The sequence below is a fragment of the Ceratotherium simum genome, chromosome 8 (genome assembly GCF_057802395.1).
Source record: "Ceratotherium simum simum isolate JZ-2026a chromosome 8, ASM5780239v1, whole genome shotgun sequence".
NCBI lineage: Eukaryota > Metazoa > Chordata > Mammalia > Perissodactyla > Rhinocerotidae > Ceratotherium > Ceratotherium simum.
Genome location: NC_141907.1, coordinates 11,623,362 through 11,650,326, shown reverse-complemented (window position 1 = coordinate 11,650,326; position 26,965 = coordinate 11,623,362). Strand labels below are relative to the sequence as shown.

General features: G+C 38.4%; 1 long non-coding RNA gene across 1 annotated transcript in view; it reads left to right on the top strand.

Moving 5' to 3' along the window:
* Positions 1-8,392: 8,392 nt before the first annotated feature.
* The window catches only part of LOC147916389 (uncharacterized), a 28,339-nt gene continuing 9,766 nt past the window's right edge, over positions 8,393-26,965 (top strand). Inside the window, exons 1-2 of the long non-coding RNA XR_015552976.1 lie at positions 8,393-8,509; positions 18,629-18,709. This is a non-coding gene — a long non-coding RNA (uncharacterized LOC147916389). The remainder of the gene's footprint in view (positions 8,510-18,628; positions 18,710-26,965) is intronic.

The window sequence follows — 26,965 nt, the reverse complement described above, 5'->3', positions numbered from 1 at the left end:
ATCAGAGAGTCCATGAGTGGTAAAGTTGAAGCCTAGTTTAAAAATACAATGACTCCAGCCTCTTAGTAAGTTCAAACTCATTTTCATCCCTTTAGATTTAATAATCTAGAAGGATTACTTAGGAATTGACATTTCTTATTGGGAAGAGAATTGAATAATTTTCAACAATTCCTTTAATTCTACGTGATTTATACTTTTACTGTTAATTCAAGTAAAAGTAAATTTAATACTTGTATCAATAGTAGCACTTATAGTATGATCAATTAAAAAATCTTATTTCTAAGTTTTCTAAAGTACACTTGATTCTTGATATCCATGGTAGTTATGTTCTATAAAGTAATTGCGAAAATGTAATTAGCAACTACTGAACCATTGTTCCTAGGGGAAGTACAGGGTTAGGTTCCTGCAAACCTCTGATCACAGCATTTTCATCAACCAGTCAATACATAACCTTGTTTCTATGTGTGTTTCTGTTTAAAAACACCTTATTTAATATATGTTGTTGATTCATTAATAGTGACCTCACAGCTAATGGCACTATAACTCATGCCTGAACAAGCTTATCTAACATATATATTTTCTCCTTAAGGCACATCACAGCTCTCTGGCACTTCGGAACAGTGGACAGCACTTCAGCACTATGCTTGGGGCCATTTTGAACAGTGAAATCACCAACAAAAAGCACAAAAATGCAAAAAACTTGACACTAAATAGATTGTACAAAGGACACATTTATTCTGAAACAGGAAGGCAGAGCATTGCTGTGTTCAACATTAGTTGCGAACATGCAAGTCAGGTGACTCAAATTTTTTGCCACTCTATGCATATCAGGGAATGACCACTTCAGCACTGTAAGAATTGATTTTGGGGTTACTAATAAATTTTATTTTTAAAAAATTTTTAAATGAAAAAATTTTATAAATAAAAAATAAAATAAAAAAAATAAAAAAATAAAAAATAAAAAGTAAAAATAAAAAAATTGAGATATGATTGATATACAACATTATGTTAGTTTCGGGTGTGCAGCATAATGATTAGATATTTGCGTATATTGCAAAATGATCACTGCAATACAGCATGTAGGCAAATTCACAAATACATAATTGACTGTATTTCTAATAAAACCTCATTTCACATTTCTTCCTTCTCTCCTTCTCTATCAAACTGTCTACCTGTCCTTACATCTTTTTATCTGTAGAGAGATATCTGGAATTGTACTCAGCAAGAGTTGACAATCACTATTATTGGATGGTGGAATTTTAAAGTTTTATTTGAAAACAAAAACATAATAGCACACATTTTTACAAATACAATGATGTTATTATTAAAATTTATATTAAAATATAGTATTAAATACTATTAAAATAATGTAATAGTAGGATTTTCTGTTTGCTTGATTACCATAACGGTGTTTGTGCTTTTCGTTTTCCACACTGCAACTCAATATTTCTTGAGGATGTGAGGAAACAGGCAGTCATGCACTACTGGTTTTAGTGTAAATTAGTGCAATTTTTTAAAAAGAAAATTTGGCTTTTTGGTTTTCATTCCCTTTTGTCCAGTAATTCCATTTGGGAATTTCACCTATGAAAATAATCATAAAAAATTTATTAACAATATATTATAGTTGCAAACATGTAATTCAACCCAATAGACCATCAAGAGCTTAGAATAAAGAAATACAACTTTTATAAGTCATGTTCTTTAAGAATTTGGATGACATTGTTAACATAAGGACAGAGTAAAATACCATACATGCAGATATGTATGTCAAAAAGACTCGAAAAATATGTAACCAAAATATTAGCAGTAGTTATCTCTGGCAGATAGAGTTTTAGACAACTTTCATTTTAAAAAGGTTTCTATAGACAGTTCACAATTTCTACAGTAAGTATGTATTTATAAGGAGGAGAAATAAATATTATTTAAAGGATAATAAATATTATTTAAAAATTATGCTTGACTCTTCATGAAAGTGTAATGATCAATGTCATAATTTACATAAATGGAGATACCTGCTTTTTTTCTTTTTCTGGAGGACCTTGTACTTGCTTGGCACGCTCATAAACATTGTAGCATTTAAAGTAATTTGCATTATAACCTTGTGAGGCAGGTTTAATTATCTTCAATTTACAGATGAAAGTACCTAGATTCAGAGAGATTATACACATAACCTAAGGTCACCCAGTTAATAACTGGGGACAGAGTCAGAATTTAAACATAAACTTTCTTTTTTTTTTTTTTTTATCTTTTTTTATGTCATTTTCTTTATTTTATTTTATTTTATTTTTTTAATTTTTTGTTTATTTCAGTAACATTGGTTTATAACATTGTAAAAATTTCAGGTGTACATCATTGTACTTCTATTTCTGCATGGACCACATCATGTTCACCACCAAAATACTAATTACAACCCATCACCACACACATGCACCGAATTATCCCTTTCACCCTCCTCCCTCCCCCCTCCCCTCTGGCAACCACCAATCCAATCTCTGTCCCTATGTATCCGTCCATTGTTGTCACTATCTACTACTTAATGAAGGAAATCATACGGTATTTGACCTTCTCCCTCTGACTTATTTCACTTTGCATTATACGCTCAATGTCCATCCATGTTGTCACAAATGGCTGGATTTCGTCGTTTCTTATGGCTGAGTAGTATTCCATTGTGTATATATACCACAGCTTCTTTATCCATTCGTCCCTTGATGGGCACTTAGGTTGCTTCCAAGTCTTGGCTATTGTGAATAACGCTGCAATGAACACAGGGGTGCATGTACCTTTGCAAATTGGTGTTTTCAAGTTCTTTGGATAAATACCCAACAGTGGAATAGCTGGATCATATGGTAGTTCTATCCTTGATTTTTGAGGAATCTCCATACTGTTTTCCATAGTGGCTGCACCAGTTTGCACTCCCACCAGCAGTGTATGAGAGTTCCCTTCTCTCCACATCCTCTCCAACACATGTTGTTTCCTGTCTTGTTAATTATAGCCATTCTGACGGGCGTGAGGTGATATCTCATTGTAGTTTTGATTTGCATTTCCCTGATAATTAGTGATTTTGAACATCTTTTCATGTGTCTGTTGGCCATCTGTATATCTTCTTTGGAGAAATGTCTGTTCAGGTCTTTTGCCCATTTTTTAATTGGGTTGGTAGTTTTGTTGTTGAGATGCATGAGTTCTTTATATATTTTGGAGATTAAGCCCTTATCAGATGTATGGTTTGCAAATATCTTCTCCCAATTGTTAGGTTGTCTTTTCGTTTTGTTGATGGTTTCCTTTGCTGTGCAGAAGCTTTTTAGTTTGATGTAGTCCCATTTGTTTATTTTTTCTATTGTTTCTCTTGCCCGGTCAGACGTGGTGTTTGAAAAGATGTTGCTAAGACCGATGTCGAAGAGCGTATTGCCTATGTTTTCTTCTAGAACTTTCACAGTTTCAGGTCTTACATTCAAGTCTTTAATCCATTTGGAGTTAATTTTTGTGTATGGTGTAAGGTAAGGATCTACTTTCATTTTTTTGCATATGGCTATCCAGTTTTCCCAACACCATTTGTTGAAGAGACTTTCTTTTCCCCATTGTATGTTCTTGGCTCCTTTGTCAAAGATTAGCTGTCCATAGATGTGTGGGTTTATTTCTGGGCTTTCGATTCTATTCCATTGATCTGTGTGTCTGTTTTTGTGCCAGTACCATGCTGTTTTTGTTACTATAGCTTTGTAGTATATTTTGAAGTCAGGGAGTGTGATACCTCCAGCTTTGTTCTTTTTTCTAAGGATTCCTTTAGCTATTCGGGGTCTTTTGTTGTTCCATATAAATTTTAGAATTCTTTGTTCTATTTCTGTGAAAAATGTTGTTGGAACTTTGATAGGGATTGCATTGAATCTATAGATGGCTTTAGGAAGTATGGACATCTTAACTATGTTAATTCTTCCAATCCACGAGCACGGAATATCTTTCCATTTCTTTGTGTCTTCTTCAATTTCTTTCAGAAATGTTTTATAGTTTTCGGTGTACAGATCTTTCACCTCTTTGGTTAAGTTTATTCCTAGGTATTTAATTCTTTTTGTTGCAATTGTAAATGGGATGGTATTCTTAATTTCTCTTTCTGCTACTTCGTTGTTGGTGTACAGAAATGCAACTGATTTTTGTATGTTGATTTTGTATCCTGCAACTTTACCATATTCGTTTATTACTTCTAAAAGTTTTCTGGTGGATTCTTTAGGGTTTTCTATATATAAAATCATGTCATCTGCAAATAGTGACAGTTTCACTTCTTCCTTTCCAATTTGGATCCCTTTTATTTCTTTCTCTTGCCTGATTGCTCTGGCTAGGACTTCCAATACTATGTTAAATAGGAGTGGTGACAGTGGGCATCCTTGTCTAGTTCCTGTTCTTAGAGGGATAGCTTTCAGTTTTTCACCATTGAGGATAATATTAGCTGTGGGTTTCTCATATATGGTCTTTATTATGTTGAGGTACTTTCCTTCTATACCCATTTTATTCAGAGTTTTTATCATAAATGGATGCTGGATCTTGTCAAATGCTTTCTCTGCATCTATTGAGATGATCATGTGATTTTTGTTCTTCATTTTATTAATGTGGTGTATTATGTTGACTGATTTGCGAATGTTAAACCATCCCTGCATACCTGGAATAAATCCCACTTGATCATGGTGTATAATCTTTTTAACGTATTGTTGTATGCGATTTGCTAGTATTTTGTTGAGGATTTTCGCATCGATGTTCATCAGTGATATTGGCCTGTAATTTTCTTTTTTTGTGTTGTCCTTGTCTGGTTTTGGTATCAGGGTAATGTCGGCTTCGTAGAATGAGGTAGGAGCTTCCCCCTCCTCAATTTTTGGAAGAGTTTGAGAAGGATAGGTATTAAGTCTTCTTTGAATGTTTGGTAGAATTCACCAGGGAAGCCGTCTGGTCCTGGACTTTTATTTTTGGGGAGGTTTTTGATTACTGTTTCGATCTCCTTACTGGTGATTGGTCTATTCAAATTCTCTACTTCTTCTTGATCCAGTTTTGGAAGGTTGTATGATTCTAAGAATTTATCCATTTCTTCCAGATTGTCGAATTGGTTGGCATATAGTTTTTCATAGTATTCTCTTATAATCTTTTGTATTTCTGAGGTGTCTGTTGTAACCTCTCCTCTTTCATTTCTGATTTTACTTATTTGTGCCTTCTCTCTTTTTTTCTTGGTGAGTCTAGCTAAAGGTTTGTCTATTTTGTTGATCTTTTCAAAGAACCAGCTCTTGGTTTTATTAATTTTTTCTATTTTTTTTTGGTCTCCATTTCATTTATTTCTGCTCTGATTTTTATTATTTCCCTTCTTCTACTGATTTTGGGCTTTGTTTGTTCTTCTTTTTCCAGTTCCTTTAGGTGCATTGTTAGATTGTTTATTTGAGATTTTTCTTGTTTGTTGAGATAGGCCTGTATCGCTATAAACTTCCCTCTTAGAACCGCTTTTGCTGTATCCCATAAATTCTGGCATGTCGTATTTTCATTTTCATTTGTCTCCAGGTATTTTTGATTTCTTCTTTGATTTCTTCGTTAACCCAGTCGTTGTTCAGTAGCATTTTGTTTAATCTCCATGTATTTGTGGCTTTTCTGATTTTCTTCCTATAGTTGATTTCTAGTTTCATACCATTGTGGTCAGAAAAAGATGCTTGGTATTATTTCAATCTTCTTAAATTTATGGAGACTTGTTTTGTGGCCTAATATGTGATCAATCCTGGAGAATGTTCCATGTGCGTTTGAAAAGAACGTGTATTCTTCGGTTTTTGGATGGAATGCTCTGTATATATCTACTAGGTCCATCTGTTCTAGTGTGTCGTTTAAGGCCAATGTTTCCTTATTGATCTTCTGTTTGGATGATCTATCCGTTGGTGTAAGTGGAGTGTTAAAGTCCCCTACTATTATTGTGTTACTGTCTATTTCTCTTTTTATGTCTGTTAATAATTGCTTTATATATTTAGGTGCACCTACATTGGGTGCGTAGATATTTACAAGTGTTATATCTTCTTGTTGGATTGTTCCCTTGATCATTATGTAATGCCCTTCTTTGTCTCTTTTTACAGTTTTTGTTTTAAAGTCTATTTTGTCTGATATGAGTACTGCTACCCCAGCTTTCTTTTCATTGCCATTTGCGTGGAGTATCTTTTTCCATCCCTTCACTTTCAGTTTGTGAGTGTCTTTAGGTCTGAAGTGTGTCTCTTGTATGCAGCATATATATGGGTCTTGTTTTTTTATCCAGTCAGCCACCCTATGCCTTTTAATTGGAGCATTTAGTCCATTGACGTTTAAAGTAGCTATTGATAAGTATGTACTTACTGCCATTTTCTAACTTTATTTTTTTTTTTTCCCTCAGTGTTTTAGTAGTCCTTCTCTGTTCCTTACTTCTTCTATACAGAATTGATGGTCACTTTAGTTTGACCTCTGTATGAAAGCTGTACTCTTTAACTACCCTCCTCCCTCCTTTTATGTTTTTGATATCATATCTAACCTCTTTTTTGTGCATTTGTATCCATTACGTTCTAATCGTGGAAATAGATAATTTTTCCTATTTGTGGTCTTCTCTTTTCCCCTTAAATCAGTCCCTTTAACATTTCTTGTAACACTGGTTTCTTGGTGACAAACTCCTTTAATTTTTGCTTATCTGGGAAAATTTTGATCTCTCCTTCCATTTTGAACGATAACCTTGCTGGGTAGAGTATTCTTGGCTGTAAGTTTTTTCCTTTTAGCACTTTAAATATATCATGCCATTCTCTTCTAGCCTGTAAGGTTTCTGCTGAGAAGTCAGCTGATAGCCTTATGGGGGTTCCTTTGTATGTAACTTGACATTCTCTTGCGGCTTTTAGGATTCTCTCTTTATCTTTAATTCTGGACATTTTGATTATGATGTGTCTTGGTGTGGGCCTCTTTGGGTTTATCTTGTTTGGGGCTCTCTGTGCCTCCTGTACCTGGATGTCTGTTTCCTTCCTTAGGTTAGGGAAGTTTTCATCTATTATTTCTTGAAATAGATTCTCTGCTCCCTTGTCTCGCTCTTCTCCTTCCGGGACACCTATAACACGGATGTTAGTGCGCTTGATGTTGTCCCAGAGGTCCCTTAGACTGTCCTCACTCTTTTTAATTCTTTTCTCTTTTACCTGTTCACCTTGGGTAATTTCTTCTAGTCTTTCTTCCAGCTCACAGATCCGTTCTTCTGTATCCTCTACTCTGCTTTTGAGTCCCTCTAATGAATTTTTCATTTCCAGTATTGTATTCTTCATTTCTGATTGGTTCTTTTTATATCTCCCATTTCTTTGTTGACATTCTCACTGAGTTCATCTATTCTTCTCCCCAGATCAGTGAGCATCCTTAACACTCTTAGTTTGAACTCTCTGTCGGGTAGGTTGCTCATTTCTGTTTCACTTAGTTCCTTTTCTGGGGTTTTGTCCTGTTCCCTTACTTGGAATGTATTCTTTTGCCTCCTCATTTTGCCTCTTTCCCTGTGCTTGTGTCTATGTATTAGGTAGGTCAGCTACGTCTCCTGCTCTTGGATAGGTGACCTTATGTAAGTGATGCCTTAGGATGCTTCCAGTGTGCTTCCCTCAGTTCTCAATGTTCCAGGGGTGGCCCCTATGTGGGCTACGTGTGTCCTTCTATTGTGGCCTATTAGCTCTCCCTATAGGCGCCCAGGGAGGCTGAGTTATGCTCCTGGCCAGCTGTTGTAATGCTCAGCTGCTTGTAGTTGTTGTGGGCCCTTCAGTCTCTTTATCAGGTGTGGGGAGCCCCAGTACAGTTGGCTGTAAGTTCTAATACCACATTTGTGTTGCAGTGTTTCTTTTAAGTGAGTAGGCCCCCAGTGTGGCAGGTTGTTAGGCTCAGGGCCTTACAATTGCTGTAAACCTCTAGCCTATTAGGTCTCTTGTCAGCTCTCTGGGGATTGCAGCTGGGTGGGGCTGGCCTCAGGCACAGGAGCACCCAATTGTTTCAGGCTTTGGAAGGTGGGGCAAACCTCCTATGTGGGTCTTTGAGAGGCACAAGTCTTCTGCAGCTGACAAGCCCTGTTGCCCACAGGTCCACACACACAGTCAACACAGTCCTGCCCGTGTGAGTGCCCCGACCTCCCCAAGCGGACCCAGTCTCTCCACGGCGGGAGCCCCACACACTCCGCCACCACCCCACACTCTCCACCCGCTCCTTGTGCACACCCTGCCCCGCTCAAGTCAGCTCAGTTGCCAGGCTGCAGAGAATCCAGTCACCAATCTATGCAGGCCCACACGTTGCCTGAGGGCTTGTTGTTGGGTGGGGCCAGTCTCTAGGGTGGGCTGCCTGCCCTGGCTGAGCTGGATTAAATTGGTGCTCTAGCGGGTGGAGCAGACCCTGGGCTAGCAGGTCTCAGGGAGAACTCCAATGGCGCCTGTGTCAGCACGCTCACACCAGGCCACAACAATGGCCGCCGCCAATGTCCCAGTCCCTGGAGAGGTCTCACCCTCACCGTGATGCACTCAGGGCCTATTAGGTGAGTCTCTTGTCACCGAAGCACTGTGTACCTTTCTTTCTGGTGATTTTAGGATGCTTTCTGAAGCGGGTGAGTTTGTGCGCCGGGCCCTTTAAGAGCCAGTTTTAGTTTCTTTGTGAACCGGGTTTTCTGGGGGTGCTACCCAATGCTTTAGTAGCAGGCACAGTCAGATATTATGCCGCTGGTGTCGATTGTGCTGGGTCCACAAAATGCCCACAGCGGGGCGCCTCGGCTCAGGGCCCCGCGCCTCCAGGGAGGCTGCGTACCTGTGAGCTGCTCCCGGCGGCCGTGAAGCTGGCGGCTTGTGAAGGCGGCGTTTTTCCTCTCCAGAAGGGAGTCTCTGCCTCTTCTACCCCAGTTAGGATTGTCCGTTGTTGCAGGAGTTCCTCTTATCCAGTTTTCAGTTCTGTCTCAGGGGTAATTTTTCCAGAGTAGTTGTAAATTGGCTGTGTCCACGGGAGGAGGTGAGTTCAGAGTCTGCCTACGCCGCCATCTTGACTCCGCCTCCTATGTCATTTCTAAACATAAACTTTCTGACTTCCACCTGCTAATGCCAATGTCAGAGTTGTGAGGCCGTTGTCTTGCAGAGACCAGCAGAGCAATCTAACATTTTATTGCAAAAAGAAAAAAAGGACATTTTCTATAATGTATCTTATTTAAACCTCACAACAACTCAGTGAGTGAATGATAGACTACTAAAGATGGTCGTTTATATTATTATTAGAAATTATTTCAATCAGGAATATATGATGTTCAATGTATCATTCATCCATTTACCCAACATATCCCAGGCGCCTGTAACATGCCATGCCCTGTTCTAGGCACTGGTAATACAGCAATTAACAAAACTAAGGCCCTGCCCTCACGGAGCTTGTTTGGAGAGACAGATAATAAAAATACTAAAATATGACATGGAAAGTGGTGATAAGTGCTACGAATAAAAGCAAAAGTGGAGGAGGACTTGCCTTATTTTAGGATCTTTCTCTATTTCTGGGTTTTGGGCTTTGAGCAGCATGTGGTTAATTTATCCTGAGGTAGAGAAGCTGGGAGAGGGGTAGTTTTGGAGAAAGGAGTGTGTGTGGAAAATCAAGATCTTAAATTTGAGGCGCCTATTAGACACCTAATGAAGATGTCAGCAGGTAGTTACCTGAGTCTGAAGTTTAGGTGAGTGGTCAGGTCTGGAGATGTAAATTTGGGAGGCATTGACTTATAGACAGTACTTAAAGTCATGGAATTATATACAATTATCTAGGGGAGACGGTGCCCTGGAGCACACCAATATTTCAAGGAAGAGAGGAAGATTGGGAGGTGCCAAAGGGACTGAAAAGAAAAGAAAGGTAGACTAAAACCAGGGAAATGAGGTGTTATAGAAATCATTTATTGAAGAACCTGGATTAGAATGCAGCTCTTCTGACTTCTAGTGTTGTGGCATTCCCCAGTTATTGAAGATTTTTATGATGCTTTTTTTCTTTTTATGCTTATCACTTTTTGTCCCTAAAAGAGTTATTTAAATAATAATGGAAGCAGTAGATTTGCCAGATGGTAATTGCTAAAATGACTTCCTTTACTCTTTAAGTCTTTTGGGCACCATTCCAGTTTTCAATAACCTTCAAACATATGTGTAAATAGTTCAGTGTGTTCATTATCTAACTCCCTGAACAGCAAAGCATGATATCATCCCAAAGCCAATTCTCACTCCCATAAAACGGAACAATGAACCATTTACCTTAAAGCACCTTCACAAGAGGGCCCGTATACTTATGTAGTCCTTCAAAATTCATGCTTTCTTATTTATTTTTATTTTTACAATTTTTACCTTTCCATAGAGGTATAACCTTTGTATAACAAATTGAATTAATTTTAAGCTCAATGAATTTCTACATCTGTATACACCCATCTGCACACCATGCAGATCAAGATTTAGAAACTCTCCGGCACCCAGAGGCCTCCTTCATGCCCTTTCCCTGTCAATCACATCCCCTCTCTTTCCCCACCATTGTTCTGACTTCTATTATCATTGGTTAGTTTTGCTTGTCCTTGAACAAAAAATAAATGGAATTATACAGTATTTTCTCCCTTGCGCCTGACTTCTTGCGTGTAATGTAATGTCTGTGACAGGCATCCATGTCGTTGCATGTAGTTGTAGTTCATTCTTTTTTAAATTTTCCTGTAGTGTTTTATTTTATGAATATAGCCCCAGATGATTTATCCATTCTACTGTTGGTGGGACATTTGAGTTGTTTCCAGTGTTTGGATATTATTAACAAAACAACTCTGGTGGACGCACACTTGTTTCTCTTGGGTATTTCTCTAGAAGTGAATTGGTAGACATATGCATGCATTTAGGAGTGGAATTACTGGGTCATAGTGTAGGCATATATATATATATATATTTTACTCCAGCCTCTAAGAAATGCAAATGCAAATAAAAATAATGAGATGCCATTTATTGCTTATGAAATTAGTAAATATCTTGGTATATGGAATATCCACCATGTTCCATTCTCACTTTCATACATTGCCGGTGGGAGTATAAATTGGTATGCCTTTTTGGAAAGCATTTTGTCAGTACATAGTAATAATAGCCTTAAAAATTTTTATACCACTTGACCCAGGGGTCACCTTTTTTTTTTCTTCTTCTGTTTTGAAAACTATCCTAAGGAAATAATTGTAAATATTGTTAAAAGTTTATGAACCATGATATTTACAGGGGTACTATTTGTAGTAGAAAAAACAGTGGAAATGACCTATGTCCAGTGATAGGGAATACTTGAAGTAAATTATGTAACAACCTCTCAATGAAATATATGACGTTTTATCTATGAAGAGTTTATAATGGCATAGAAACATGGCTTGCTACAATGCGAAATTTAAAAAGCAAAACATATATTTAAGGTTTGCACATAACTGGGGAAAAAAATATAACATAAAGAGAAAAAAGCCCCAGGAGGAAATATCAACAAAATATTAATACTGACCAACTGAGTGGTAGATTACTGGGTGATTATTTCCTTTTCTCTACTTTGTAAATTTTCTGAAATGGTTAGTCTAGGTTTATTTTAATATTTTGAAATTTTTAAATTTGAGTTTCCACTTGGCATTGTTAGTGGCAGGATGAGTCGCTGGTTAAAAGTATGATTCCTAAAGCCATATTACTTGGCTTCGAATCCTGGAGTCCCGGGTTCATTGCTTACTAGATGTATTACCTTGGGCAACTCTTGGTTCCATTTAATTCACCAAGTATTTATTGAACGTCTAGTAGATGCCAGGCACTGTTCAGTAAATAGGTACAATTCCCTGTGCTCCTGGAGCTTCCAATCCAGTGTGCGCCATCTGTGAAACGAGCAGCAGCAGAGTGTCTAGGGCACAGGGTAGTGACGAGCCAACACTGGGGAGGTGTTGGAAGCATATGTGCCCTCAAGAAGTGATAATAATGCCTAGTATTATTACATTTATAGAGTTCTGCAATTCCTAACTTCTCTGCCAGTTAAAAAATGCCTCTTTATGAAAGAATGAGTTTGATATGGCACGTAATCTGCCACTTTACTGGTCATTTGAGAGAAAACACTGATTACCCATCTAATTAGTACTTTTTCCTTCTGTACTTACCACACATGATGGGACCTGGCTGTGGTCACGGTGGAGCTCAGTTTTCCCAATGCTTCCCAAGAATTCCTGCTTCCTCACAACCTTCCCAGTGATAAAATTATTTTTTATTATTGTGTTTTGCAGTAGTGTAATATTTTTACCATTTTCAGCCAATGGCAATTATTAATTTGGTGTTTTCAAAACCAATAGTGTTTTTGTGTCTTAAGGCTGCCATAATGAAATATCACAAACTGGGTGGCTGAAAACAACAGAAATTTATTCTCTCGCAATTCTGGAGGCTACGAGTCCAAAATCAAGGTGTCAAGAGGATCACGCTCCCTCCAAAGGCTCTAGGGGAGGATATTTCTTTGCCTCTTTTGGCTCCTGGTGGCTTCTGGCCTTCTCTGGCTGCAGCATACCTCCAATCTCTGCCTGCATATTTTCTCATGGTCTTTTCCCTGAGCATCTCTCTGTGTCCTCGTTTCCTTTCATAAGGATACCAGTTATTGGATTTAGGGCCCATCTTAAATCCAGGATAATTTCATCTTGAGATCTTTAATTAATTACATTTTCAAAGACCCTATTTCCAAATAAGGACACATTGTGAGATTCTGGGTGGACATGAATTTTGGGGGGACACTATTCAACCCACTACAAATAGCAATCATAATATTATCAAGAATACTACTCTTGGGGCTGGCCCCGTGGCTTGGTGGTTAAGTGCGCGCGCTCTGATGCTGGCGGCCCGGGTTCGGATCCCGGGCGCGCACCGAGGCACCACTTCTCCGTCCATCCTGAGGCTGAGTCCCACATGCAGCGACTAGAAGGATGTGCAGCTATGACATACGACTATCTACTGGGGCTTCAGGGGAAAAAATAAATAAATAAAATCTTTAAAAAAAAAAAAAAAAAAAGAATACTACTCTTGTGATTTTTAAGTCCCAAACTTAGTATAGATAATAAATAGAATAATAATTTCCTTAAACGTATGCAGTTCATTGCCTTCTTGTAAAAGGTAAATGGAACCCAGATTTTTTAATAGTGTGATTTTGAGGAGCATGAGCCAGAAAAGGTTAAGGAACAGTGTATCCTAAGATGCTTCAGGCTCTGATTTTGTAAAGCTTTGGGAAGACTCATATATCTCCACAAGAACTGAGATCTGAAAAGGTTAAGGGTTTTGTCTAATGCGCATTTACTGGAAAAACAGGAAGTGAATGAGGCGCCTGAACACCGGACAGAGCTTTTGTTCTTCTTTGCCATTTCTCTTGATGATGTAGAAATTCTGACAATCCATTATTCACACTAAATCCTTCAGTATGCCAACTTAGTTGAATGTTGCTCCTTGTGACTCTTCTGTTAGTAGTAGGAATTGTTTTCCCAGTAATTGAAATCTCTAAATTCTGATACCTCAGTTGAGGCAAATTCCAAAAGCACTGACTGTAAAATGAACATGCAGGGATTAGTTTCTGGCAGTTGTGCACTTTGCAATGTTTTGTAATTGTGTAAATTAGATGTAATAAGGGAAGGCTTTGGACCACAGTGTCTTTACTCTGTTCTGATCAAGCAGCAACACCAATGTTTAGGACAATGGCAAAGAAAGAAGGCTGACATTCAGTTACTCATTTATTCAAAGAAGTGTTTATTGAACACCTACTATGTACCATGCCCTAGGCTATGTGTTGGGATACCACAGTGATCAAAACAGTACACTTTACCTTAGAGAGATCCCCATCTTCTGGGGTAGATGAACAAATAAACAGGCTTTCAGAGTATAGGGAAGGAAGTGGGATGGGGAAGTGTTCTAAGATACAAGCGAGCAGAGTACCATAGCAGTTAGGAGAAGGGGCGTCTAATTTAATCCAGGTAGGGTGGTGTTGGTGGTGGGGTGTCACGCACTGCTTCTTGGTGGAAGTTCTCAACTAAGCAGAGATCTGTGGAGCCAGTGGTGTCAGTTATAGTTATTCAATAGATCTCTGTCAGAAAGGTAGTGAAAGAATGTGCTCATAGCCTCCCCTGCTTCTGAGAAGAGTGTCATTTCCACTTTTCTCCCTACACCTACAGTTTGAATCAATAGGGGGAACTGGCCTTTGCACAGGGAACCAGAAATTTAGAGAATTCCCCAGAAGTCACAAGCCAATACAGAGCAAGTGAATTGACATCTGGAACATATTCTATAATGTGTTGTTTGGAAGAAAGCCCAACACAGTTACCTCCATATAGTAGGTGTTCAACTAATGCTAGCTACTTAACAGCAACCACAAGGATTTATTAGGGGAAGTCAAAACTTTAGTAATTTGATGAATTTGAGTAATTTGAATTTTATTCTAAAAATTAAGATAACTGAAGCTCCAGGTAGGAAACAATTTGTAGAGAAGCTTATGTCTTCTAAATATTGTTGTTTCTTTTTTCAAAGTTGCTTGTGTATGTGTATGTGCTTAATTGCTTTTTTTTTTAATAGAACTGTGGTGAAAAAATTGACCTTTAAAAAATTAGCTTGATTTTATTACATGAAATACTTAAAATATAGAGAAAAATGGAAAGGAATGATATGACAATATCAACAAACTCACCACCCAATTTTGTCAAATCTTAACATTTTTGACATATTTCCTTCAAATAATGTTTCTTAAGAAATAAACTCTCATAGATACAGGTGAACCCCTTGCATGCTCCTTTCCCATCCCATTTCCTTTCCTCGTTACTCAGAGAGAACCACTAAATCCCATTAGAATGTTATTGTGAATTGGGTGTTTGTCATTTTCTAGTTGCCTCCTGTAATCTAGTCTCCTTTTCTTCCTTAGAACCGATGAATCTTGATTTTTACAGGGAAGATTATGTTGCATTGTTGCCCTTGCAATAAGTGTACTCTTAGTACTAAGATTTGGCATTAAGATTAGGCAGTAGTATTTTTGTCTAACTCCTGGGAAATCTCCTTAAAAATAAGGGAAAACATTCTTTGCCCCTTTTTCTATCCTGCTACTGGAACTTGGACATGGCCGTCAGAGTTACAACAGGCATCTAGACTCTAAAGATCAGAGACATTCTCTGAGAAGGGCAGAGGGGTGGCTGGAAGAAGCCTGGAACCCTAATTACCTCAGGGGTCCACCATATAAATCTATCTCTCTGGATATCTTTTATATGAGAGAAATATAGACTGTCATGTTTGTTGTTATTTCTTCAGTCTCTGTGTCTAACAGTTGAACCTAATGCTAATCTATAGCATATCAATAAAGAATATATTTTTCACATTTAAATATATTAGCATACTATTCTTAACATTTTGCAACTTATTTTTTGTTTAAAATTACATTTTTGAGATTTATACACCTCAATACACTTAGCATTAACTCATTTTATTGCTGTTTATAATTTATTACATCATTTATTTAATGATTCCCTATTGATGAACATTTAAGTGGTTTCTGACATTTTCTTGTAACAAACCTGGATGCAATGAGCATTTTTGTAGAGGTCTTCCTTTAGCACTTATGCTAGAATTTCTTGTTGACTTTTTTTTTTTTTGGTGAGGAAAATTGGCCCTGAGCTAACACCTCTTGCCAATCTTCCTCTTTTTGCTAGAGAAAGAGTGGCCCTGAGCTAACGTCTGTGCCCATCTTCCTCTATTATGCATGTGGGAAGCTGCCACAGCGTGGCTTGATGAGTGCTGCAGGTCCATGCCTGGGATCCAAACCTGTGAACCCCAGGCCACCGAAGTGGAGCGTGCCAAACTTAACCACTGTGCCACTGGGCCAGCCCCTTCTAGTTGACTTTGATATACGGATCTTATATCTAGAAACCTTGCTGAACTCTTTTTTCAATTCTAAATAGTTTTCCTACAAGTTATCTTGGTGTTTCTTAAGAAAATTTTACTGTATGAAATAACGAAAGCTCATCATTTTCCAATTTGTATATTTCTGATTTCTTTTCCTTATTATTCCTGATTTCTATTCCTTATCTTATTGCATTGTCTGGGGCCTCCACTACAATGTCAAATGAAAGCAGAGAAAGAGGGCATCATTATCTTGTTTCTTTACTTGAATATTTTTATTTATTTTATATTTATTTCTTTTTTGAGGAAGATTAGCTCCTAGCTAACATCTGTTGCCAATCCTCCTCTTTTTTGCTGAGGAAGATTGGCCCTGGGCCAGCATCCGTGCCCATCTTCCTCTACTCCATATGGGATGCTGCCACAGCATGGCTTGATAAACGGTGCGCAGGTCTGCGCCCAGGATCCAAACCTGTGAACCCTGGGCCACCAAAACAGAGCACACGAACTCAACTGCTATGCCATGGGGCGAGCCCCTTCACTTGAACACTTTTAAAGCAACATTATTAAATATGCTATTTGCAGTCATTTTAGGTTAAAGAGATTCTATTTGACTACTAGTTACTACTAGTTTGCTAAGCATTTTGTCTTGAGTGAATTTTGAGTTATGTTGGAAGCTTTTCCTGGATCTAGATTTCCTGGATTAAGATTTTTTTCTTTATATTTTTCATATGGTATATTACATTAATGGATTTTTGTATTTTCCCCTTTTAATTTAGTTTATCATAGTGTCACATGACCATGTTTTAAAAGTCAAATAGTTCTAGAGTAGGAGAATCCACTCCTAATTACCAGTCCCCAGAGGCAACCTCTTTCAAATCTTTTAGTGTCTCTTTGTATTTACCTTCACATTTCCAAATAACATAAATATACTGCTATATCTTGGTTTTTCATTTTTAGATACTAATATACTGCTGTTTTTTCAGCTTTAGATATTTTCTATTCAATTTTTACTTTGGAAGATGAATAATTTTCTCTATATCTCTCAGTCTCCCAATATAGTTATACCACATTTTAGGTTAAAGAAGTATTTATATTATGATGTGTAAATATTATTCACCACTGAGCAATGTAGGATACTAGGATTAACTCTCCATTCTTGTTTATGTGTGTATGTATATAGTTTATATATTGTTTTCTCTAGAGTTAACGAATTCCTCGTTTTTCTTTGCTTTGTTTTCCACATACCTATCATTAATTCATTCTAAATCTCATTTACAAAAGTGTAATGTAATCTCTTTTTAGTAATATTCAGACACGTTAGGCAAAATATCAAGTGTGTGTGTGTGTGTGAGTGTGAGTGTGTGAGACAGAGAGAGAGAGAGAGAGAGAATGATCAGACAGAAAGAGACTGGTGTCTTTCCTGAAGGCTTACATCTCTGTGCACTGATCTGCTTTGCTCTATGGACCTGTAGAGCACCTGCTGTCCAGGGATATCCTCTTAGTGTCATCGTGAGAACTACCTTTGTCTCCCTCCTGGGTTAAAATCCCTATTTTTTTGGGTCCCTTGCTTTCTCTTTTTAAGTTTACTACTTTGGTTTGTAGAACACACCCTTCATTATCTTTCTGAATTCATGGTGGATAATTTTGAAAGATGTTTCCAGTTTGGAAAACTCTGTTCTATTTCTACATTTGATTGATAGTTTGCGCTGGTATAGACTTCTAAATTTAAAATCTCTCTCTGTCCGCATTTTGAAGATATTTCCCGATTGTCTTCTAGAATCCAATGTTACTAGAAGGAAGTTCAGTGCCACTCTAATGCATGAATGCATACAATTTTCTCTTTTTCCCCCACTGGAGGCTTTTAGGATCTTTTATTCATTCTCGTTGTAAAATTTTACAATACTACGCCTCAGTGTGAGTCATTTTTCATTTATTGTCCTTGGATAGTACTAGACACTCAGGGGGGCCTTTCAATCTCTAGACCTATGTTCAATTCTGGGACATTCTTGTACTATTTCTTTGATTATTTCTTTTGCTGTGTTTCTCTACTCTTTCTTTTCAAAACTCCTAATATTTAGCTGTTGGTTCTCCTAAACACATCCTCTAGTTAAAAAAATTTCCTATATTTAGCTTTTTGAACTTTGGTTCTAGGAGATTTCTTCAGCTTATCTTCCAAATAGTGTATTGAATTAAAAATTTTTGTTATATTTCAAAGAGCTCTGGGGTTTTTTTGTTGTTGTTTTTGTTTTATGACTGTCTCTTTTAAATAGTATTCATTCCTGTTTCATAGATGCAATATCTTTTACCTCTTTGGGAATATTTGTGGTTTTTGAAGAAATATTTCTTCTGCTTCCTGTATTTAATTTATTTCCTTGTTTCTTTTTTTAAAATTGTGTTGGTCTGTTTACTAAATTACAAGTATTCTTCAGAAAACTGGTGATTCTTTGCTGTCCATTTATATTGAAAAGTAAGGCACTTAAGAGCTCATTGAAAACCCTACGCATGGGATCAGGACTGGTTGAGTGGTGGGCTTCACTACTGGGCAGTTGAGCAAAGAGTCAGCTGTTTCCTTGCAGAATCTCTAATTCTGTAGGTAACGGTAGATCTTTTCACTTGGGCTTATTGGTCTACTAAAACATTCCAGTATCCTCCACTCTCTTGCCTGTGGGTATGAGCCTGGCTGATGGCCTTCTGGAATTTGAGTGAAAGAAGGATGCTAGGCTTTCATTTTTAGCATTTTTATTTCTGTACCTTTCCCTCAGCTATGCCTGGTGTTCCTGCATCCAGAGTCTCCTGGTTCAGTGGCTCCAATGATAAACTTCCAGTCTTTTGTGGCCCTGGAGGTAAGTGGAATGTGAAGATTAATTATGTCATTTTGGGTATAGGAAGTGTCCTAGGAATCTAACTGCTTCTTATACACATACACACTTGTAGTCAGTCCTTCTAATCTTTGTTTCACCAAATCTCCAACTTCAGAGGTATCTAGCATTTCTAATTCCTGATTGCTATTCCATTAGGGTTAGGCTAGAAAATGGAGCTAGGCATAGGTTTAGAGTTAAAGGAGAGAATTTTATTTATTCTCTCTCACCGTCTGTATTAATCCCACCTTACCTAATGGTTTAACCAATGCCTTCCCCTTGCTCCCAGGCCCACTTATAGATCTCTAGGTCTCACCCTAGCATTTCAGGAATCCTGTTCCATACACAACAATAATGGGAATGTTGTAGATCCAGTCTCCAAGTCAGCATGTTGCTTGGCTCCATTTCTCATTAAGCAATGGTGCCTGTGTCCTCTGGGCTCTCTCAAGTCTGAAGCTTGCTAAAATCCATAGCTCCCAGTGGGGGTGGGCAGCACGTATTTTTACCCCTTTTTCGTAAGGAGGAAAACCCTATATATCCTTCCAATGGCTATGAGTGGTGAGCCTAGTCCTGGCTCTCCATCTCGGGTGGTGGCTTAAGTTTTGTTTCAGTCACCCTGTAGAAGCTGAACCCTCAGACCCACTCCAGACACAGAGCCTAGGAGCCTTTGGCTACAGCCCTTCTCACTCATTTGTGTCTTTACCCCATTCCTCATCCAAGAAAGGTAATCTTTTTTCCCACTTTATTTCTGGCAATGTCTTTTTTCACGTGTGTGTGTGTGTGCGTGTGTGTGTATATATTTTTTATGTCACTTCTATTTTGAACAGAGGAACAAAGTGTGAACTCAATATGCTATATGCACAGAAAGTCTAAATATTAGTTCACCAAAAATTAACAAAACAGCAGCAACAACAACAACAAAAACAAATGAAAACCCCTTCCCTTTTACTTGATAAAAAGTGGTAAGATTTGTTTGGATTTGATTTGGATGAATTAACCAGGATACTGTGTATAGCTGTGCTTTGTGATATCTAAAGCCCCTCACAAATCTTCATTATTTATTTTATGTTTATGTGTCTGTGTCTCCTCATTAGGAAATCCTAAGACTTTCCTCACACAGGCCCCATTTCTATTTATATTTCAGAGATAAAAGATGAACTTCTAAACACCTGTGATTTCTCTCTGTCTCAGACATATTTCCCAAACTTACAATGCAAACAGAAAAGCATTTTCCTGTCTCTTGAGTCCTTGAGCAATGTTTGGTGGAGAGACACACAAGAAGAGGGTGATAAGGGCGTTCTCGACAGGCTGGGTGAGCTAGAATGACCTCGTTACTGTGTGGGCTCTCCAGCCCTGGCCCACTGCCAAGAAGGCAGAAGTTCACCAGAAAGACAAACAGTGATCTCACCAAACACTTGGACTTTAATTTGCATCTTGAAATGCCAGGCTATTTTCTTTTTCAGGCGAAAATTGTTGCTCTTTCTCTAACCTCACAGATTCTAAACTCTAGTCCTACTTTTGGTGGCAGTTTTCCCTGAATTTCATCAATTCAATTCAACAAACATTTATTGGAATGTGCCAGGCAATGTTAGGAACTGGGAACGTAATGACAAATACAGCACAGTTCCTGTCCTTAATAGCCTCACAGTCTGATGTCAAGGAAGACAAATAGGCCTGTGAACCAAGAGAATTAGCACAGGTGCAAACTTTGTGGTTAGAGTTCTGGCTGTGGCATCCAACTACCCAAGTTCACATCTGCAAGAGCTATTGTTCACTGTGAGACCATGAACAAGTTATTTCGCCCCTCTGTGCTTCAGTTTCCTCATCTGTATAAAGGACATGATAAAGGTATCATACAGCATACAGTCATGTGTTGCTTAATGACAGGGATATGTTCTGAGATATGCGTCGTTAAGCGATTTTGTCATCGTGTGAACATCGTAGAGTGTACTTACAGAAACCTAGATGGTGTAGCCTACTACACACCTAGGCTGTATGGTACTAGCTTATGGGACCACCATCATATATGCCGTCTGTTGTTGACCAAAACATTGTTATGTGGCGCATGACTCTCTCTCTCTCTCTCTCTCTCTATATATATATGTACATATACACACACACATATATACAGTATATATTATGGTACCATTATATATCATATATATCAATATATATGTCATATCATATGATAATATTATATAATATATAATAGAAGTTGACATTTATGGAGTGCTTCATGTTTGCCTATATATATATATATATATATATATATATATAATAGTGCCTTTAATATATAATATACAGTACCATAATATGTTGCAGGTTATATATTATAATACACAATACCTGTTAAATGTATATAATTCAGCTTGGCAAACAGGAAGCACCCCATAAATACCAACTTCTATTATTATGTACGCTTTGGCTATGGAACGTGAAGGAGAGATTGAACTAGTAATGGATGGAACATGGGCTTTAGAGTGAGTCAGACTGGATTCAAAACCTTTCTCAACAACTTATAACCTTGGGTAACCTTGTTTGTGAAGTTCTTAGTCCATGTCAAAATCAATGCTCAGTCAATGTTGCTGATATTATTATTATTCCTTAATATCTCTGAAACAAAGTTTCCACATCTCAAAAGAAATGGTTATTATCTTTATATTGCAATGTTACTCTTTGTGTTGTAAATAATAAATATATCATTCCTAGCACAAAAGGGGCCATTATAGGTGATCAATAAATGGTGAGCATTTTAAATTTTATCGTCTCCAACTATGTATTTTTGGTATAAAGTGTGCCCTGTGAGCCAGAGTGTGGCAGAGAAGACTAAGACTCCACCCAAAATTTCCACTCTTTCTTTTATAGACTAGAGCTATCCCCGGGGAGGAGCTGCCCAGCCAGGGACTACATCTTCCTCACCCTTGGGCCAAGTGCCTGGTTCTTTCAGTATAATATGAATATGTGATGGGTGTCCAGGTAAAGGTGATTAGGAAGTGTGGCTTTTCTACTCTCTCTTTTCCCTCCTACTAGCTGGAAGCAGAGAACTCTAAAATCTTAGGAAATGACAGAACCACAAGATGGAAAGAGCCTGGGGCCCTGAATCACCATGTGGAGGAGAGTTGTCTACTGAGTGGGAGCACCCACACTGGATCTCTACCTGAGAAAGAAGTGAACTTTTATTGTGTTAAGTCACCAAAATTTGGGGATTTATTTGTCAAAGCAGCTAGTATTATCCTAACAAACAGAACATGCTAAATGCTGAAGGTACCAGGGACAAACCATAGGCAGGTAAAATTTAGAGCACAGTCAAAATTAGACCATGATAAAGGTCCAGTTAAAAAGTTGAGGGTATTTAAAGGAGGGGGAATGGGGATCAGAAGAGACATCATCAAAGAAAAACATTTTGAAGGATTTGGACATGTAGCAAAGCTGGGGGAGGCATTACAGGTAGAAGAAGCCAGAGACAAATGATGACAGAGTTCAGTAGAGAGTGAATACTTCCTTTAAACTTGCATGTAGAGTGTACACAGGGGAATAGTGAGAATTAAAGATAGGAAGGTAGATAGGATCCAAATTTTGAGGAGGAACTTAAATGAGAAACAAGTGTCTGGCTTTATTCCACCAATAAGGGAGAACTATTAATGGTTTTTGACTAGAGGAATGATATGATGAGATTTGTACTTAAAGAAAATTTATCTGGAAGTCTTGTGAAAGATGATCTTGAAGAGAGTAACTGAAGCCAGGGAAGTGAATAGTCTAGTATTGAGGTCAACAGGCTTTGAGCTAGAAAATGGTGGTGGAAATGAAGTAGATGAGCTGAATGCAAAATATATTGTGGAGGTAGGATAATAGATATTGTCAACTGATTGGATTTGTGCAGTGGAGAAACAGAAATGTAAAAATAGAGTCTTAGGTTGTTAACTTGGGTGACTGGGAAGATGAAGATGATATTAATAGAAGTGAGGAAGGGAGGATGAGTATAGAGGACAAAATGGGGGATGGTTAATTTTATTTTGGACATGAGTCACAGAATGTTTGTGTGGGATAGACTGTTGATTTTGACCAACAGATGGTTTTTGTTTTTGGACTGGTGTTGAGGAATCAGTCAAATAAATAAGCAATGTTGCTTACAAGAGGTGGATTTACAAGGACTATTTGAATGGAGAAGTTGGAGACTGATTGGTAAGCTAATGGGTTTGGAGACACAATGTCTTAGTTATCTTGGGCTTCCATAACAAAATGCTATAGAATGGGAGGCTTAAACAAAAGACATTTATTTTCTCACAGTTCTGGAGGTCAGACGTCCATGATCAAAACGCCAGTCAATTTAGTTTCTGGTGAGAGCTCTCTTTTTGGGTTGAAGATGGCTGCCTTCTCACTCTGCTTCAAACAGGGAAAGAGGGAGAGAGCAAACTCTCTGGTATCTCTTCTTATAAGGGCATTAATCTCATTCATGAGGGCTCCACTCTCATGATCTACCTACCTCCCAAAGGCCCTGTCTCCAAACACCATCATTTTGGGGGATAATAGGGCTTCAACATATGATTTTGGGGCAACACAAATATTCAGTTTATAATGCACAGGTATCCAAGTCAGGACAACATAGAGGAAGGCAGGATAGAGAAAATTCTTTCTTATGGAAGTTTTATTAGAAAAGGCAATAGTGATTGAAGTTGAAAAATTTCAGGAGTTCCCACAATATTAAGAGGAAGAGAAACATTTAACCTAATTGGTCATTAAGGAGAAGTCAGGAATGTGGAAGTGCTACCTCTCTAACTTTTCAGGTTGAAAGTATCTGCCACAATAAGAATTGAATTTTGGCTTTACATTAACTTTCTATGCATGAGAAAAAACAATTTTGAGGCTTTCAACTCAACTATTAGTTTATCTAATTTATAAAGCTTATTTGACATGATCTCGTTTCTGAGGATGGTTATTATTATTCTGTTCACTTGTCATCTGAGTATATTTAGACTTTGTTTTAACATCCATCTATAGGCTATCAGAATTACAGACCTGAAAGAGCCCCTAGAGATCATCTTAGAGTTCTGTTTTTCAAACTGTTTTCTTAGGAACCCCAGGGATGATGAGGAGGTGCATCACGGTTTACCTTGGATGTGAGAGTGGTCAGAATCTGAGTGGGAATAGATACCTCCCATATCACTCCCACCCCCACCCTTCAACCAGCCAGATACTTTCCAATTCTGTGTTACATATTAGGCTTCTGACTAAGACTTCATTTGAAGAAAAGATTTCACGGCTCTATGTCTATACCTATGTGAAAAACAATTATCTAGCTCAAAGGTCTGTAAACTTCTTCAGTAAAAGGCCAGGTAATAAATATTTAAAATTTTGTAGGCCATACTGTCTCTGTCACAACTACTCAACTATTGTAGCTGGAAAGCTATTATAGACAGTATAGAAACAAATGAGCATGGTTGTTCCAATAAAACTTTATTTACAAAAACACGTGATGGATTTGATTGCAGACCCCTGATCTCCATCAACCTCCCTCTCATTTTACATACTGAGAAATAGAGGTGGAATGAGGTTAAAAGACGTACTTAAGGTAATATAAAAACTAGTAGTCGTTATGAGAATGAAACCTCAGTCTCCTCATTCATTTCAGTCACTCCCTACTCCATCCTATCTGTACTCAGCGTTTCTCAAAATTCCTCAATCTGTCGTTCTAGTGCCTTCACATGCTGCAAAATCAATTGGTTGATTATCCATTCTTATTATGTGCTCTTTTCACAAACCAAATGCTTTACAGGTATTCTCTCTTTAATATTCCCAACAACCCTATAATGTAGATATTATTATTCTCCATTTTACAAAGAAGAAAATGGAATTTGAGAGATTTGCCCAATGTCATCCTTTTAATAAGCCTCTGAACAATCCTTATTGGCTCAGGCCACTAACCCTAGCATCATCATTGACTCCTCCCTTTCTCTTGAACACCACAGTCAATCCATGAGGAATTCGGTTCTGTCTTCAAAATGGGTCCAGATTCCAGCCAGTTATCCTCACCTCCATGATTACCATCTTGGCCTGAGTTACTGTCACCTCTCTCCAGGATTACTGCAATGATCTCCCAGCAGATCCCCCTGCCTCTAGCTTTGTACACTTAAGGTCTATTCCCACTGTGGCAGCTGGAGTGATCCTGTTGAAACATGAGATAAATCAGGGCAATTCTCTGCTAAAACCCTGCTGTGGCTACCCATGTCACTCAATAAAGGCAGCAATCCTACCATGGCCCACATGGCTCCACATAATCAGCCCCAAGTCTTAACTCTCTTCCTCCTCTCTCCTCCCTCTGTGTCTAACCACATGGGCTTCCTTATTATTCCTGGAGAGAGCAGACATGGTCCCACATTAGGGCCTTAGTCTCTAGCTGTTCCCCTACCTGCATTGCTTCCCCTCCCTAACCCCATATCCACATGGCCGCCCACCCCCTTACCTGCTTCTGGTTTCTGCTCGTGTGCCACCTTCTCAATGAGGTCCACCTTGGCAACCTTATTTCATACAGTATTCTAAACTTGCCTGCCCCGTACTCCACAGGCTCCTTACCCTGTTCTATGTTTTCTTTTTCCCATAACACTTACCAGCTTCTAACGTATAATTTATTTGTTATGTTTATGGTTTATTGTCTTTCCCTCCCTCTTCCCCGACCCAATCAATGTCCCTGAGGCTAGAGATCTATATTTTGTGTACCTTTGCTTCCATTAGTGCCTTGAGCAGTGCTGGGCACTTAGTAGGTACCAAACAAATATTTCTTGAGTGAATGGACCTGTTTCTCTTATTTCAAGGCTATGTTCTTTTTTTTTTTTTTGCGAGGAAGATCAGCACTGAGCTAACATCCATGCCAATCCTCCTCTTTTTGCTGAGGAAGACCGGCCCTGAGCTAACATCTATTGCCAGTCCTCCTCCTTTTTCTCCCCAAAGCCCCAGTAGATAGTGTATGTCATAGTTGCACATCCTTCTAGTTGCCCTATGTGGGATGCAGCCTCAGCATGGCCAGATGAGCGGTGCGCCAGTGCGCACCTGGGATCCGAACCCGGACCACCAGTAGCGGAGCGCACGCAATTAACCGCTAAGCTAAGGGGCCGGCCCCAAGGCTATGTTCTTAATAACTAAATTATATAGCTAAAGGAGTGAGAGATTAAGTGAACAAGTGAACAGAACGAATGTTTCCTCTATGAGTTCATTGAGGCATGGGGTTGTCTCTTAACCAAGTGAGTATGCCTGGGACAAAGCAGGTGCTTAGTAAATGCTTACGGAAGTAAACTACACCCCGCAGGCCCTGGTTCTGACATTCAGTAGGCCCTGTTACCACGTAAAACACTTCCCTCCTGTTTTGGCCCATCATGATCACAATTACTTCTCTTAGCCAAAAAGTCCTTTGTCCCTTGGCTGACGTTCAAACCCCGCTGCTTTCAGCCAGACTGGGCAACAAAAAGGAGCTTTAGTGGGAAGGACAACAGTCACTTTCTTTCTGCAGGATTCCTCCCAGGCTGTTTAAGCCTCTCTCCATGTCCCCCGTTTTTAAACCTTTTTGCTTTCTTTGCTCTGCAGGATTCCAGCTGAAAGCCCGAAGAGGTGACTCTGGCTGGAAAGTATAAGGAGAGTGGGAGATTCCCAGGGAATCCTTCCCCCAGGAAACATTGAAATATCAGGGCTCTTTTTCCTGCGTTTTATGAAAGATATTCCAGAGCCCAGATATTGGGGCAAAATCAAAGAAAATAGCAATTTGGTACTTATAAACAGCAGTTCTGTAGCAGCAAACTTAGCTGTGGCAACTTTTAATGCTAATGCACCCCAACCTCTGACCTTAAGGTTTTTCACGTCAACACGTGTGGAGTGCTAGAAAGTTGCACATACTAGCTCTGCCACTTAGGAAATATGTCATCATAGGCAAGTCACTTAGCTTTTCTAAGCTTCACTATATTATCTGTAAAATGGAAATATTAAGTCCAGAATAATGAGAAATAAACAAGATACTGTGTTACCTTTGCCAAATCCTTTCTGATTTTCTCTAACAGTTAATCTCTATATATGTGATAAAATCTTATAATACTACACACACGTGTACACACACACACACACACACACGCAGAATGAATGTGAAAACTGGTGAAATCTGAATAAGATCTGTAGTTGAAACTGGCCAATGTCAATTTCTTGTTTTTTGTGATGTACTGTGGTTACGTAAGACGTGACTTTTGGCAGAAGCTGGGGAAG